Source organism: Rhopilema esculentum, chromosome 3 (genome assembly GCF_057945365.1).
Source record: "Rhopilema esculentum isolate cy_ngs chromosome 3, ASM5794536v1, whole genome shotgun sequence".
Classification (NCBI taxonomy): domain Eukaryota; kingdom Metazoa; phylum Cnidaria; class Scyphozoa; order Rhizostomeae; family Rhizostomatidae; genus Rhopilema; species Rhopilema esculentum.
The window spans coordinates 6,437,344-6,454,216 of record NC_142817.1 but is presented as its reverse complement, the minus strand read 5'-3'; the positions used below and the strand labels follow the sequence as shown (position 1 = coordinate 6,454,216).

At 36.5% G+C, this 16,873-nt stretch overlaps 1 protein-coding gene across 6 annotated transcripts in view; it reads left to right on the top strand.

Annotated features, from left to right (window-relative positions):
- The window catches only part of LOC135692412 (uncharacterized), an 81,769-nt gene that overhangs the window by 23,747 nt on the left and 41,149 nt on the right, over positions 1 to 16,873 (top strand). For 4 of the 6 annotated variants that reach the window (XM_065210515.2, XM_065210510.2, XM_065210514.2 and 1 more), the window contains 2 exons: positions 4,518 to 4,589; positions 11,031 to 11,096. The gene's annotated coding sequence lies outside the window, so the exon portion shown is untranslated. The remainder of the gene's footprint in view (positions 1 to 4,517; positions 4,590 to 11,030; positions 11,097 to 16,873) is intronic. The other 2 variants (XM_065210517.2, XM_065210516.2) reach the window with 1 other exon arrangement.

Below are 16,873 nucleotides of genomic sequence, written 5' to 3'. Positions count from 1 at the left end.
TTTGTTCGTTTGAGTCGTTGATCGTAACATGTATTCGAATTCTGTTTTCAATCGCCAAATTGCATGATCAATATGCACGTTCGAATGTTTGCGACTCTCTTAAGCATCATCACGATTTACTTTTTATTTTGCATTGCAAAAACGATGATTATCTGCTATCCCATTCTCTACATTAAAGTATCATTATGTCCCTCTTCTTCATAACAAATTAGAACTCATTATCAAAAATGCGTATCATTTTAAGTGTACGATATGAAGTTTTAATCACAAAACACAGTTTAATTCCATACCACGCTTGGCCTAAATTCAGCAAATAAATTCTGCTTATAATCCATTTCTTGCGGTTACCTATATCTTAAATAATTCGTGAATACAACGTGTAGAATAATCTACCGATACTTAAATGCTAAAAATTCAATTGAAATTAGAGCTTATTTGCCTTTTATTCCTCATTTGGTTCATAAATATTTATGAATCTTTTCCTTTGCGAATAAATTCCGTAAAGATCGTTGATCCAGATGTGTATAAGCGGCCTAACTTTGGATATCATTAGAAATCGATGTTTTGTTATAAATAATTTACTGAAAGCGGAAGAATTTATTTAAGTGATTACATAAAATTTAGATTTAACAAGCTTTTTCTTTTATTTAATATTTTCTTGCTTTGAATTTTAAGAATGAAAATTAAATCCACGAAAGCTTAAAAATATGGCTCGTGTTCGTGTTAAGTTTTCTAGATTGTCTCTTTAAGACTCTTTCAAAACCAGTCTTTTATCTTTATTCTAGCATTTCGATATCTAATTCTGCATAAATTATAATTCCTTTGAGGAATTCTTTAATTTCATTTAAACTAAACTACTCTACGAAGAAATATGATGCATGAAATAGAGAGACAATCTCATGTGCAGAATACTGTATCAGGAAGTATGTCAATATTTTCTGTGATAATTCAGATGGGAATGATAGGATAATCACAAGAGACTAAATGACATAAGAAATGTATTCACAAACGTTTTATCAATATCAGCCTGTGCTAAGCACAGAAACGTTCTCAAGCTGAGCTAGCACATTGTGTGCACGAAGCTCGCAGTCATTTTATATTAGCCTCTCATTATTGGAGAGTGTGGTTTTATCAACAATTCTAACAGCTTTCAATTTTTTTGATGTCAGGCAACAGTTATGGTGCTAATGATATTAAAAAGCTCAGATATATCTCCCCACTCTTTCTTAAAATGATTAAGTGAAGCATAATATCTGAATACTACTGTAAGTGAAGCATAAAAGTTATTACATGCAAAAGCATACCATGGACTTCGACGCAAGTTGGAAAGTGGGGATGCATTACTCTCCTCCGCAGAGGCTATTGGGGAGGGAGATTGGGAGGGAAAAAGGATAGGATAAAAGGAACTGCGGAAGAAAGAAAAAGTGGAGGAACTGCGAGGGAGAAGGAGGAAGAAAATAGCGTCTATTTTTCCTTTTTTCTTCTAGTCCACCCCCTCCAATTCTCCGCAGCTTCACCATTTCTCCCTGATTTCAACAATCACAACAAAAGATTTTCAAAAAGCAACATTGTTCTGCAAAATAGTGGGGGCTATGGCCCCCGCTCCTCCTCATTGGAGGCCCTGCATACTATCTAAACTCAAAATCTATGAAAAATATACATTTTCCCATATTTGCTGGGCTTCGCAAAACTCGCCGTCTTTTCATACTTCACTTTGATCTTACGACGTAGCAACTACTTCCATTACTATCAAGCTCAATCAAAGAGTCTTGGAAACACCACCCTCCTCACCCACTCACCTCTGCTTTTACATCTTAATTGCTTTATGACCATAATATAGACTGTCATCTAATCCAGTTGCTGCTTTCATTTCTGCATACATTATGCTTCATCTTTGCGACAGAATGGTAAAGCAATAATGTAGACGACAATTGGTTTGTTTTGAATATTGTTGCAGGGCTCAAATATCCCTATCCTGTGATCCTGAAGTCTTTCAATGGCTGAAAGAGTTACTTCTTGCAAAGGTTTCTACTATGCCTGCCGAAAATACTTGGAATACCTTGCAATTTGTCTTCCCTTCTGTCTTCCTTTTCCCTAAAACAATGTTGATAGTTTAGACTATTATCAGACAAGTAGCGCCATTGAAGATGCTTCCTAATCTCCTACAAAGGTTCTAAGGAAAACTAACAATATTTCCTTGGAGAGATGAACGGCAGAATTTAACCTTGAAAACTGTGGCTAGTGCTCTTAGACTTTTAAGTAGGCATTGTATAGCAATATATTTGATTCTTTGATGCACATCATTCTCAAAAGGTAGACAGCAGCTAATGTGCTGCTTATAAGATACCAACCAATAAGCCTCGAATCAAGTTGCAGATAACTGTAAGACCTTAAATAGAGCTAACTGAAACGACATAACCAGTGTCGCAATGATCTTGTTTCTTTTATACAATAAAACTCATGCGATTCTAATTGAATGCCAGAATGGTTTTAGCATTCCGCCAAGTTGTGATCTGGTTTCAAAATCGCGTACATTTTTCAATATTTTGATTTCAACGGTAATCTTGTCTCAATAAGTTGGCATTGTTTTCTTTTATGCAGCCATAAATTTGCTTGACTGTTGGATATTTATGATAAGAATGTGCGTCATGATGTTAAGAGTGTTTGCAAATTCTGTCTTTTTAGATTTAATTTAGCTTTCTCGCTTGCAAATCAATTTGTTTAGATATCATCCGATTGATTAACTGGTTTTTTGTAAATAAACTTTGAAATTAATATTATTACGTTAATTATTTATAGCTATATTCGTTAGTAGAATACATCCTTCGAGAAACATACTCTGACCAACCGCCTTGAAAAAGAAGGCAAACCTTTAGATAAAAAAACTCAAAATCAGTGTATCCTGTAGGGCTCTTTGACACGTTGTGTACTTCAACTCAGTTCTCAAATAGTTGTCAACGATTCTAATGAAAAGCAACCATGTGTGAATTTAAAGATGGCTGCTAATAAACAAATCAATCTAGGACTGAATAAATATGGTTTAGAAATGTTAATGCAACCAGAGCAAACGAAAGGCTAAAATACAAAAGAGGCTTTATTTTCTCTAGACAGGTGTAAGTCTCTTCTACACTGTGGAGCCAATATTTTGTTTTGGCAAATTGTTCGGCGCTTACTATGCAAAGGGAATCGAGTGTCAATTAAAATCTTTAAAGTATATATTCTGGAACGAAGGAGATTGCAAAGCTGCTCATATATTTGGTATATTTGGTCACTTGTCCAGGTGTTTGAGTAGAATTTTCTGGAGTTTCAATCAATTTGCCAAAAGGCATCTCTCTTCAAGACAAAACTGAACTGTTGATCGAAATGAAAAGTGGAACAGATAACATACGATAACGTTTAAAGTTCCCTGTACTCAATAATAAACCTTGGAAGAATTATTTTTCTTTCTTTAAGTGATTAACGTATCTTAATTTCTGTTATAGACACAATTAAAACTGACAAGTTTTCATTTTAGATTATCTTGCAAAGAGAGGCACCATCTTTTGTCAGAAAAATTTGTTTAGTTTGCATCTAAGAGACAAAATTAAACAATCTAGTAGGATCAAGATAAGCAGCTACATTTTTCAGACATTGAAATTGTCTTACTGCTCGTGCAAATAGTCTTAATTTCTGAAATTTTGTCCTGAATATCTGTCAGTTTACAGTTTCTGAACCTATCTGGAAATGTAATCATATTTTTGAATATTCTTGGTATAATAGACTATAGGATATGAAAATGTCTAAATTAATTTGTTTTGGTTCTTAGAAACATTTTGCCATGTTTAATGCATCAAAATAATGATTCTCCATGGGAATGACGTATATTGACAGATGACCTTGTTCTGTCACCTGCCATGTAATCTTCACAGACAATGCAAGAAAAAACTTCATCAAACTAAACCCAGGAGACACCGTTAGTAACCCTGAAATTTTGATTCAAGCTTCAGGAGAAATTATTAGCTTATTTGCGTATCGAAAATCCACCTGTGTGGTTGAGTCTTAATTTGTAATGAAGATAAATCGCTTGACTGCTTATTTCTTCTCACTTTGATGCAAAATGCAATGGATTATCTTCAATTTCGTAATTTTCTTTACAACAATACCCTTGATTTCTTAGGCCCAGCTGGAGCCATTTTTATTGGCTTATTTTCATGTACAGGTGCTTCTTCGAATTCTTATAGAGTCTCCCACTTAGAAGTTTCATTCTTAAGCCACTAATCAACTTTTACAGCACCAAAAAATCTTCAGGTTAAATAGCTAATCGGATTGGATTACATCATACGACAAATTTGAACCAAAGACAATCTTGATTGGTCTAACGTCTCCCTTGTAAGTTCAAGTTGCTTTCGCACTCTTTCCTTTGTTTCTCAATGAATCTAGCTTTGGACGTCTTGGAGCTGCGCAGTGCGACTGATTTGTAGCATTCTGTCTAACGACATAACCAGGACTTGGCATTAATAGATTTCTCTCTCTTACAGTTAAACCATTGAAAATGCTGATACTCGCAACTGGACGATAAAGAAGTTCTGACAAGAAAGCCTAAAAAGGAGGTTGGTACCTAGCAATTCATTGCTCCTCTCCAATAACATAATTCTACATGAAAGATTTTTCATAGTATCTTTTATGGAACTGTTTTTTTACTTGTGCAAAAATTTAAAAATTTGTTTTATTGCAGCGCTGATTTTGTGAAATATAAAATTAGTTTTATCATATTCCTTTTGCATATAAGATGCCTTTTGTTGTATGATTTTCGAATTTTTTCTTAGGCTTTATTGTGAATTTTGAGGAATTGAAGAACTTTTTATCTTTTCTCACCCTAAAACGGAAGTTAGCCAGCAAATAATGTTTTCATAAGAGTAAGTTTTACGATTATTCCTTGAAAAGGAAATTTTTTACAATATCTTCAGGTAAACTTTCTGCTTTATTGTGCATTTTTCAAAGACTTTAGTGCAAACCAAATTTCAAAAAGCCTTTATACTAGACAGTAATTTACAAAAAATCACTGTGTTCTTACTTCGCCTAAAGAGTTGATGTTTTGATGGATGGATTTAGGAAAATCTGCAAAGAATTAAAGGACACAAATAGTGTCCAAGCGTCAAAAATGCCTTATCTAAGTTTTAAAGCGGCGTTTAATGTTTGTCGTAGCCCTCATATTCTGAACTGTTACGTATAGGATGAAGCTGTGAGCGCGCAATTCGTTTTCAACATGTTGCCAGTCATCATTTCGTATTGATTTGGCAGAGAAAAACTTCTCACCCTAAAAGTCAGATAGAACTTATACCAAAGTATTATATTCATGATATCCAATACATATCAATGTAGCTCGTGAGTTGGTCGGTAAGGTCTTCAGTTGGTGGACAAAATTGTTAGCTTGTGGCTGAAATCGCCTATTTGATTGATTTATAGAGATAAAATAACTACCACTGCTGATAAAATATCCCCGTCCTTAGTTAAAAATTGGAGAGTGACGATTGAGTTTCATCGACACATTTTATAAAGTCTTCAAGAAAAGTGTCAGTTTTGTTGAGGAGAAGAGCCTTCTACTGCGAGGGAACGTCTCGATACAGGCCTTTAAATCGCAACCATTGCCCTGCCCCTCAATTGAAAGTTAACCCATTCCATCAACAGCATGATTTTGCTCTTCGGGACCACGAATTACTTCGAAATCATTTTATGAATCTATCGGTAGCAAAGCATCGTATATAGAAGACTGTCTTGAATATAGAAGCTTCCAGATTCTGAGCTCATGACTCTACCATACGTGTCTTCTTATTAATAATTGTAAGACTTGTGTTCAGAGGAATCGAGGATTGATATCGTTCATAGCTCTTTCCTTTCTGTAACTTACTATAACAAACACGGTTAAATATGAATGCTTATTTGCTTGACGGATTGTCCGTCATAAAGCTTAAGATTAATTCGATAATGTTTCCAGCGTAATTGTTAACCATGTTTGCATTTGGATGTAGCTCACATTTGCGGGTACTCTTTTTGGCACCTCCAGAAGCCTTGACACTGCGAAGCAGAAATACTTTCAATATCCAGTCTTTGAAACTCAAGATACCATGGTTTAATGCTGGTTAAACAATGCATGTCTCTACAGTCTATGTATGTCTAGATAGAAACTTTCTCTTGCGCAAATTATTCGCTTCAGTTTCCATGTAGAAAACCACTGATCTACGCCGACTCATGAGCCCACCCTAACCGTGTCTGTACTTTACTACCCATCCCGGAGGCCATAACTGGCTGTACTTGAAGAAGCGAAGTCTAAATATTTTCCAATGTTCATAGTGGTGATGTAAGCGTCAAAAAAAGAGTAGAAAAACGGTGAACACTTTTGGGACCACTCCTCTTTCTCTTGATACGCTACCACCATATTATGTATCCCCTATCTTCACGATTCTTTTAATGGATTTGACCACGTTGGAAAATCGATCTTGGCTAGCAAATGCGAAGACCAGTCCACATCAATGTTTACAAATCCTTCCCTTGGTACATGCAATCTTTGGTCCATTTCTGGCTTATATGTGTGATGGCTCTGTTTTTTTCCGATATTTTTTATGTTAATGTAATACCTTAAAGTTTCTTTGACAACGTGCTTTTAGAATGGTAGCTCAGAGAACACCTGGTTAGTTCATGTTTCCATGAAAACTTATTGCAAAGTGTGATCAGATCAACTTAATTAGATGTTATTGTTATTTTCCCAATATAATCAAATATGTTTCAAACAACATGTAGGCCATAAAGATAGAACAGTTACTTTATTAAAGTGAGAAACTGATGTGGCTTTTGTAAAAATTGTCTTACAAAGTTATCAAAACCGTATGTCACCTACGTGTCTAAATATTCCTCATCGTTCTTATTCTCAAAGGAAATTGATCTTCATTAGAACCTCGTCAACTGCAGTTGTTCTCTTATGAATGCTTATCGTACCATTTCAATAAACATTTTTTTGGGTTCCCAAGGAAACATAAAAGCTGCAGGTGATTTAATAGTTGCAGGATCTACACCTCGAAAGGGTTTAATTTCACTTGTAAGCTTGATATTTCCTTCTGTGATTTTGATAATTCCAACGGATCTGTGTTCAATTACTGGATTAAACCCTGGATGACGCTTGAAGAAATTTAACCAACTATCCATGTTTTTAAACATTCCTCAAATTTACTCTGCCTTTGCGATGATTATTAAGTAAAAATAAACCCCGATTAAAGTCGCACTACATGGTGCATTAAAAGTGACAGGTGAGACCTTTTGTGGAACGAGTGCTCCTTTTGGTCCAGGAACCAACGTTTTTCAATGTAGCTACATTCAGTGACATCATTGTTCAGTTTGCGTTTAAATAACAGATTTTAATGGGAGTCAATTTGGGGTAAGCGGTAAACACACAAAGAGTAGATAAGCAGAGTGCACCGCGTAAGGGTGTCGTTTTTGCCCTTTTTCTGTCAGCTCTCTTTTACTCTTTGAGCTGAAGTAATTTACAATCGATTTAGGTTATAGTCTTTTATTCGTGTTCGATGTTTTCAGTCCCCAAAGGTTGGCTGGAAGTTGTAATTTTAAATTAAGTCTGACTCCGATCGGAGCTTAACTGAACGATTTTGCAGATTTGAGTCTAATTTCTATGTGCCTGTAACCGGTACAAGTAGAGTCGACTGTATAGGGTTAAAACTCTTATTTTGACGACCATGTTTCCTTGAAATGAATACCGTCTATAGGGAAAAGGCTAAACTATTATGCGCAATTTTCACGGAATTCACCCTACCGCTATGTAGTTAATATATATTTTTCCTTGTTTCTGTCTTTCTTTTTTTGTCACTTCAGTGTGTCTTGGACAGCTGCTTTTCTGGGTAAAATATCTATTATAGGGAACTAACACTCTATTCACGAGGCTTTGCGATTGGTCCGGAAGCGCGGATTTAGTACAAGGCTCTTTGATTGCCAAGCAAAGCCGTCTGATTGCTCGAACGCGGAGCCATGTGCGGAAGAAACGCGTGTCTTGGTGTACAGTTGATAATACATTGTGCGATAATAGAGGTATTTTTGTAACATGCGTGGTACTGTTTTGTCGTGTTTGGATTATGAGCGCAAATACATTAGGGATGATGTAGGATGTTTCTAATGTTAGTTTTGTACAGGCGTCTTCTTCACATTCCTTCTGGGGATCTATAGCATTCTGTTCCAATCCTAAAAGAGTGTTTGCGTAAGAAAGTGGCTGATCCTTTCTCATTGCTAACGGACAATATTTGTAGACGACCATTTTGAGTTATTTGCTAACAGTTTTTCAGCAATGGGTTCTTTTTGCTTTTTACATTTAGCAAAAAAAGTTGCCTGGTTAAGCCAAAACTCGTTGCCTAAGAGTGTTGCTCTTAAATTATTGAATATCAAGATGCATGGTTTTTCCCTCGAAAAATAAAAGGATGTGTCAATTATTTGGCGTAACTAGAAAGCCTATCTTTTTCCATCCCTGATTTATCAACTAACTTTAATGATACAACAACTTGAATGCTAAAAAGACATTACATATTACATCATCATTTCCTCTTTACTGATAGTCACAATCCACCTCGAGATTAGATATGCCGCTCCACAGATTTTGCGATAGTGCAGTTTTGAGGCAACCTCGCGTCTTTTGTGTGTCTTATAAAGTCACAACCCTCAAAATACGACTGTCAGTAATTGAATGAAGTATAATATAAGTTTTCTAGTCAACTTGGCCAGGAATCGATTTTTTAGATTATCCCTAGAAAAATAAGCAAACGGTTCAGGGTAAGCGGGAATGTCAAGACTGAGATTACTGTTTTTGAAATGAATATATTGTGCTACCATTCATACACCAGATTTTTTCTAATGCAAGATTTTTCAAGACACCCTCCATGTATGCATCTTGGCAATAATCTCATCGTGATTAGCTTAAGCGTTATAAATGCAATAATTTGCTGTCCGGCATTTCCTCGATAATGTTATAGTGAGCTGCAAGCCACGACCCTTTCAACTCATGCCATACCACGACCAATTTCGTGTGGCAAATGCTTAACTGGATTGATGAAGAAGCTGCATTGTTTGGACAAAACAATATATGCTATATTAGATCAGGAAAGATTGCTATGATATTTGAAATATCTTTTCCTGTGCTATTCGTCTACCGGGTTATGTAAATCTGTGTTTGTTACAACAAGCTTTGTATTTCATTGAAAAGCTCGCCTTTGACATCGTCTTTCAGCAATACTCATACTCTATTCATCTCTCTTCTCTAAAAATTATTTAAAAACAACAACCACTTGCGCCCCTTACACTCTCCTACTATTACAGGTATCTCGGGACACCTTTCGAACTGGGGTAGCGTTGAACAATTAAGGAAAGGGCTGATGCAAAAGCACGTTGATTTTGATGATAGAACCTGTGAGGGGGACATTAGCCCTGCGTCCCGCCCTGGTTTTTATTGTTCAGCAAAATATATATCATTCAGTTTTCATCTCAAGCGTTTAATGGTTCTTAGATCTACAGTATATCTATTTTGCTAAGGTATTCATGTTATTAACTAGAGCACACTTACCCCAGATGTGCTAACTTGAATTAAGGAGCAAAACCATAATCGAAAGGGTAACGATAAGTTGTAAATGATAATGATAATCATGTTTTACTTCATGCCTTGATGCAGTGAGTTCTATGAATTGGATTGTGCTCCTTTGTTATTAATTCTCAATTTCTAGAACAATAAGGATACAGAGGTTCTTTTTACATTTTCTGTCTTGTAAATTGCAGTCATTCAAACTTGCAAGTATCGAAAATATTTTGTGATGTGTAGCTTCACCCTGCATTTGTCGTAGCGTTGGCTTCCACTACTGTTTTTGTTATTTGATACAGAGCTAGTTTTTCCGGAGGCTATTTAGCCCACCTTAAATGGCTTAATAAGATCATCGTTTCATTTTAGAAGGGCCAGAGGTCTGATTTTCTGTCTTGTTTTTCCAAATGTCTTACAGCTGTAAAATCGATACTATTTTTAGTTCTTTCTTTAATGCTTGATCGGCTCTCGATGTTTCGGAAGGTTCTAACTGTGTGTCCTACAATACAATTGAATGTTTCATACAGCGGATGTCAGTGTTACCAGAGTCAGTGTCCGTTAAATGGAGCTGTCAGTTGTTGGGTAGTTTTAAGGTACATGGCAATGATCATAAGAAATTATTTTTTTACACAATTTTTTGCTCGTTGTCTCTGAAACAAGGGTTGAAAAGGTTTGGCGAAGAGCTCAAAGTGCAAAACTCTTGACGTACGCTTTCCATCATAATGCAAACAGAATTAATCCTTGAAATCTCTCCTTATCACAAATGGCAAGGAATGGGTTACTAAAGCTTTCGACTGCCCCTCTCATCACTTTCAACTATTAAACAACCACCATCTTTCGGTTCATGGTTTCTCTTCTTTTCTGAAAAAACATACTGCGTTAATTTTGACAGCCACAAATCCGTCTATCTCGCAGATTCTTACGAAGGATTTAGATTTTTCGCTCTGTCACTGAAAACGTGTCGATTGCCTTTGCGCCTAGGATAAGATACGGACTTCGCTAGCCAATCTTGCAAATTCGAAGGATTCCAGTTCTTGTAACCAATTAATCAGATTTTGCGGTTAATTAGCAGTAAATAAGCCCTTTTAGTTTTTGTTAGCTTAAACAGTGATTTCATTTCCTAAGTAGCTTACTGGTTTGCTTCAAGACCTCCGGGTAATATGTACTGATTTAACAGTGATATTGACTTAAAATCATTTCTCTCTGTCTCGGAATTCGCATAATGATATTGTGGATAGAGAGCGTTCTTACATCGTCTTGTATTAAAATCATGCAAAGCAAAAGCTGGAAAGCCTTTTTAGATAAGAGGCTTTTAATTAGGCTGTGATCAGCAGTAGGTGTGTCTCGTATTACCTTCATGAAAACATTTATTTGCTACATTCTAAAATAAAGTACCAGGAAATCAGACCTGTTGTTCATTTTTGCTTTGCAGGAGCAATTCTACACGTGTACAACCTACTGATCTACACTTCTGAAGTGTACGATTCAACAACATTCGGTAAGTGCCTCTCCCGGATTAAGTAAATTTATGTTATCTAAAAGCAGATTTTCTGGATCTGTGAGGTTCTGGAAAATAAAGGCAAGACAGTTTTTTGTTCAAATTTATGCATTCCTTGACGTTTATGCTACTAGGAGAAAAGATGAGGGGTTATATTATAAGACCCCCTCCCTCCGCTTGAACGTTAAAGAAGTTTTAGAGGAGATACGTCAAAAAGCCAAGGTTATGATCATGTTTGGGTTAAGAAAAATGATAGGTGCTGGAATATTGATCTCTGACCAAGAGAAGTGAAGAATGTGTTTAGTAAGGTCAAGTTTATAAAATATATCTTGCATATGTACACTGTTGCAGAAACTGGGTTTCTGTATGAGTTCTTGAAGATGACCTGAACCATACCATTCAGACAATAATAGAAACGAGTCGTTTATATTTCACAGTCTTGTTAAGCCAGCTTAGCGTAAACGGCGTACCAAGCAAATGTGATGGTCATTTGAGATAGGTGTTCCATGGCTGTAGGCATCATAGCATTGAAACTAAAGAACATGTCTGATGCCATCTCAATACACTCAGATTTGGCTGCAATGAAAGACAAGTGATTACTTAATACCAGACGAGCTTCTAAGGTTTCATAAACGATGGTGCTTGTTGCTCGAGACCATTGAAAGAACTCATCCTGAGGTCTTTTTCATCGTCAGGTTTTGGTGTCAGTCTAAAAGTTTCCACTGCAGAAAAGCTAAAGGTATCAAGCTCGCTGAAAAATGCATTGACAAAGGCAAGGAGATAAGCATATATTTTTCTTAAATCGGGCTATCTAGCTTGCAGCGTGAATTAGTCCCATTTAACGGATCTCTCTTTAAAGAAACATGTCTTAAGCAAATATCTCAAAAAATAGCAAAAATATACAGCATGGTCTTTTTAGAGTACTTTCTAGAAAGCAAGTCAATATGTCTGCTTTCTTTCGTATAAAGATTGATCCGATTTTTTCTAAGCTCTTAACGTTCGATTCAAAAAGCAGCTTGTAAAATGACTTTATCACAGTGAACGCTTTAAGATGAATGGCCTTATGGGCCATATTTGTATGCAACATAAAAGAAAAGAGCAAGTGGTTTTCTACTGACGTAAGCTGCATCATATCATTGTCTCATTTATCTTGTATGTTGTCGAATAGTGAACAAAGAAACATGACTTAAAGTTGCAAGGCTGTAAGGGCTTCTGCATACTGCGAAAAAATCTTCTTTGATAGAATCTATTTCTATGGTTAAAATATTCATGGGCATATTAAAGTGGGTCCACAAATCTTTAACTTTGACACTCTTAGATTTTTTAGGATAAAGCATTATCAGTTTTCTCTGAAAAAGGTCTCAAAACACAATGTTACCCTACGGCATCTCGTAACCCTTTACCAGCCATCGTGCAAATCTTAAGCAAATATTTAATAGCAGTATAGCAGACAAGAAGAATAGGTCATGTTATTATGTTGTAAACCATCAATTAGCCTTTTGAGAGACCTGCGACTGAATGTCGGTTTGCCGCGTTAATGTCCAGGAACGTGATAAACCCAAAACATGACCCAGCTTTAACATTTGAATCAGAATACAGCCACCGCAATGTCTTCAAATAACGTATCTCTGAATAAAGGCGGCATTGAAACGACGCGGTGCTGCTATCTGTCATATCTTGCTATAGATAGTATGTTTTGACTGTGACAACGAGACATTAAACAACGCGCACGCGCATATAATCCTGTTTTAAATTGATTGTTTCAGAGATTGATATATCCTCAAAAGCAAAATAAAGCTTGAATCAACCTGTTTTGAATTTTGCTTTTTCAGTCCAAAAAATGGCACACGTGTATTGTTGAGATGAGCAGACCTGAGCGTAGTGCCGCGAACATAAACATTGGTGCCCATCGTGGGATTTTGTGTATAGTGTCAAGTGCTCTAATTTGATATATGCCTACAATCCTTTTGTAATTCTTCACCTCTTTTCCCTGCAAGAATTGTTGATTTCTCTGGTATAAAAAATGTGTGATTCTTTTGAACGGGGGAGGGGGAGCGAGGCAAGTCCAAGCCAATCCTTGCCAGCCAGAAGTGAAAGGGCGTCTCGACTGATGTGTTCAGGATTGCGTCTATTTTTCTCACACCTCTGTTAAGATAAAATCTCAAACCTCAATTTTTTTTAATTCAATATCTGGTATCAAACATCCCGCTCTTGAATTTCTTTTAAAAATTTCAATATCTCTGGGTCAAGACATACTTATTCTTTCAGCTTAGGCTCGAAATCCAAATGAGTTGAAAGTGTTGGTCATGATTACATTTGCCAACGAACAAATGACTGCCACTGAAAATGTAAAAAATCTTAGACCTTGCCAGAAATGAAAGTTTGTTTGCAATTTCCGGCGTAGCCATTGGCTCGTTAGGAGTAGACTCCACTTGACTGGGTACACTTCTAGCCAATCGAGATTTGAGCACTGAGCTGGTGTTTCCAGTGAAGTGTTCATTTAAAACTGATTTAAACAGTGAGTATAATCCAATTTTAAGCCCTACCTTTATCCACTTATTCTTTTGCTCTTGAATACCGTGAATACAGCCATGTATCTGTTTGAAGTATTATACATATGAATACCATGAGGGGATCAATATAATCCGAGAAAACCAAAGGCTTTTCTTTTGGAAAGGGCCATACAGACGTGAAATGCAGTCACACTTTTACATTATTATCGTACTTCGTGTTATTGTCCATCTTTAAAGTCAAGTAAATCTGTATAAGCAGTACCGTTGGGCGCGTCGCTAGCTCAAAGAGCAGTCCCCTCAACTTTGCCTATACCCTACAGTTTGGTCTGACCCTTTTTTCTGAGTAGATAGGTACACCATCAATAAAATGGAGCCCTTTTACCAAGCATCAGCTTTATACCGAATTTGTGCATCATCAGCAGCCAATATTTTAAACTACAGTATCTCCTTTCCTTTCCCTTTTTTCGATATTCTCTGCTCATTTTCTTTTGCTGTATTGATTTTCCATCAATAGCTTCCAATTTTGTGGTCTCCAGCCGCTGATTATAACCTTCCTGGTTATAACGAGGAGCAAAGCTATGTTGTTACCATGTCTCCTTCACCTTCTGTTGGCAAATTCTCGTATCACGGTAGTTCTTAATAAGAAGTTTATTTTAAGTTGTGTCGGAAGCAAGCATTTCATCAGCTTAGTTTGTGGAGTGCTGCATCAAATCTGGTTCTCTTATGTGGATGTTTCCTTAAATCTGGTAATGTTTTTATGGCATATGATGTCTGTGTTTGCGAAAAAATGCAGTTGCTCTACCCGTTTCATAGTTTTAATTGTCTGGTCTGAGACTAAGATAAAGAGACTTTGCCACAATTGGTGATTTACTGCCCCCTATATTCATCCAAAAAGATGTTTATCAAAACTTTTCTTTATCATCCAGTGTTCGATGACATATAGGCAGAGCTGTACACACTTTGATGTATAGAACAGGGCGGTTCCAAGTTGCAACTGCGAAATTCACGCTTAATGTGACCATCAGGCACCACAGTGACACGTATACAACACGTAAAAATCGTTTGTAGCAAATGGAACTTTGATTACAAATCTGTTCTTGACTTCCAGAACTGTTACCTTCAACACCTCTTGCTTGTTGATTTTTTTGGGTACGTAAATGTACGACAAATGTAGTATTGTGATTGAGAGTCTAGCGACTTGTTTACTGCGAAACATACAACTGATATAACTCTACGCGACGCGTGATAAAACGTGCGACGCGTGATAAAACGTGCGACGCGTAGCTAACAATAGAGTAGCAAGCAATCTACTCTAACTACGCGTCCTAGACAAGCTACCAATTACGAATATCATTAGCTTACTTACAAAATCAGCAATTACTTAACTATTGAGTGCATGTTCCCAACATGTAGATGATCATTTTATTAGTTATCAGCTTAAGAGGAAATTTATTGGAAAAGTAGGCATAGTACAGGTAATTCTAGCTAAATATAGACCCTGACAACTAATAACCAAATACCGATGTTCTCCTCCCCACTTCACCCAACTCCGGCACTCTTAAAATACTTTGCAGATCAAAGATGAGCCCGCTACCAGCTTTTGTGCATCGTAGTGTTAAATAAGGTTTCTGTGGATTATCTTATCTCTGCATCAGCTAGAATCGATCGCATACCTATTTATAAATCTTGTGGGGAAAGCGATGAGCGATAGGTATCAAAATTTACTGAAAAGCCTTCTCTAACACTTTATAACTGTAAGCGAATGGGAGAGGCCAAATGACCTGGTAGGATTCTTCCCAAAATATACTAACCAAAACCCGTTTTATGCCTCTTAAATTTCGGTCAGTTCTCTCTTGAGTTGCAAGCGATCCCCAAAATATCTTCTAATTGGGAGTTTGCGCTGTTTAGAGGTAGGATATTTTATTAAAACGATTTATCAATTAACTGGAAATGGTCTACCAACTATTGTGAGTGAACTTGTCCTTTCCAATATTTTCAAACTTTTGTAAACAAAAATAGGTGCTTTGTGATTTAAACTCTTCTCAAAAAGTCGTCAACATATAAGTTAAAAGTATTATTGTGGTTTTAATTGAATAATCAAAAAATCATATCAGGTAATTATAGCTTACATTTGTTTCCAGTAAAGCACAATGTGGTGCAAAAAGCCGTATTTAGAAGCAAAACACCTCTTCAAAAAGTAGCAGTAATTCAGAATGATGAAAATGTGATGTTTTCGGCTTTCAAAAACTCCAGAAAGGCTGTTTAAAGGAAAGGCAAGATCACTTATCACCTATGCCATTTTTAATCGGGCAAGCTTGCTATGCTACTGTGTCCAAATACATTGAAAACAAGAACTTTCCCTGGAATTTTTACATTTGGCATTTGACATTAGATTTTTACATACAAATACAAAGCTGGTATTGCAGTGCTCATTTTGAGAGTTAGATGAAACAAAATTATCAAACGAACTTTCAATACTTTAATTTAATACAAGTTTGATATCAAAGCATTTCTGACAAAGCACGTACTTGATCCCTTAAACCTTCCCCTTTTGAATGAATGCACTTGAAGAATGCCCCCCAAGAACAAAATGATTCAATTAACTCTCTTTTGCAATGCAAAATGCCAGCACGAATAGAGCTTCGAGTTTGTAACTGTGCATTTAAAATCCATATTATCATTTTCTTTGTCAAAACAGGCTTATGTTAACCATGCTTACTTGAGAAACTGCATACACCGTTGGCATTACATTGTGTGTAGTAAAACCAATCGCGCGATTAATGTCCGCTTCTTGTACAACGTGTCCGCGCCCTGCCGGGAAGCTTTCAAATAATTATCCGAGGGGCAGGTCAACAATTTAACTGACGCAGCAGGCCTACTGAGCTTTTCAAATCCTGTGTATATATGCAAGAGATTGCAATCACGTTATTTCTTATCCAATCTTAGGCTCTCCAGTAGATAGAGTATAAAGTATTGAAAATTATTCAGCGATAACGCAGTTTTGCAATATTTTCCTCTTTTCTTGCTGCGAATATTGTGAGAGTAGGTTGGTGTCACACGCGATAGGGTTCGAATCTTTGGGAAAAAGCCGTGGGCTACATAAAAACGGAAGTCTGGGCCCTAACTTTTCTTTTGCATTGTTTGCTTGTAAAGGGAAAGCCCAGTTCATCAAATAGGAAGAGCTCAAGCCCCCCTCCCCCAATAATTGTCAAACTGTAGTATATTTCCTTTATAACAGTGTACTGGGTGAGAAAAAGGAAAAAG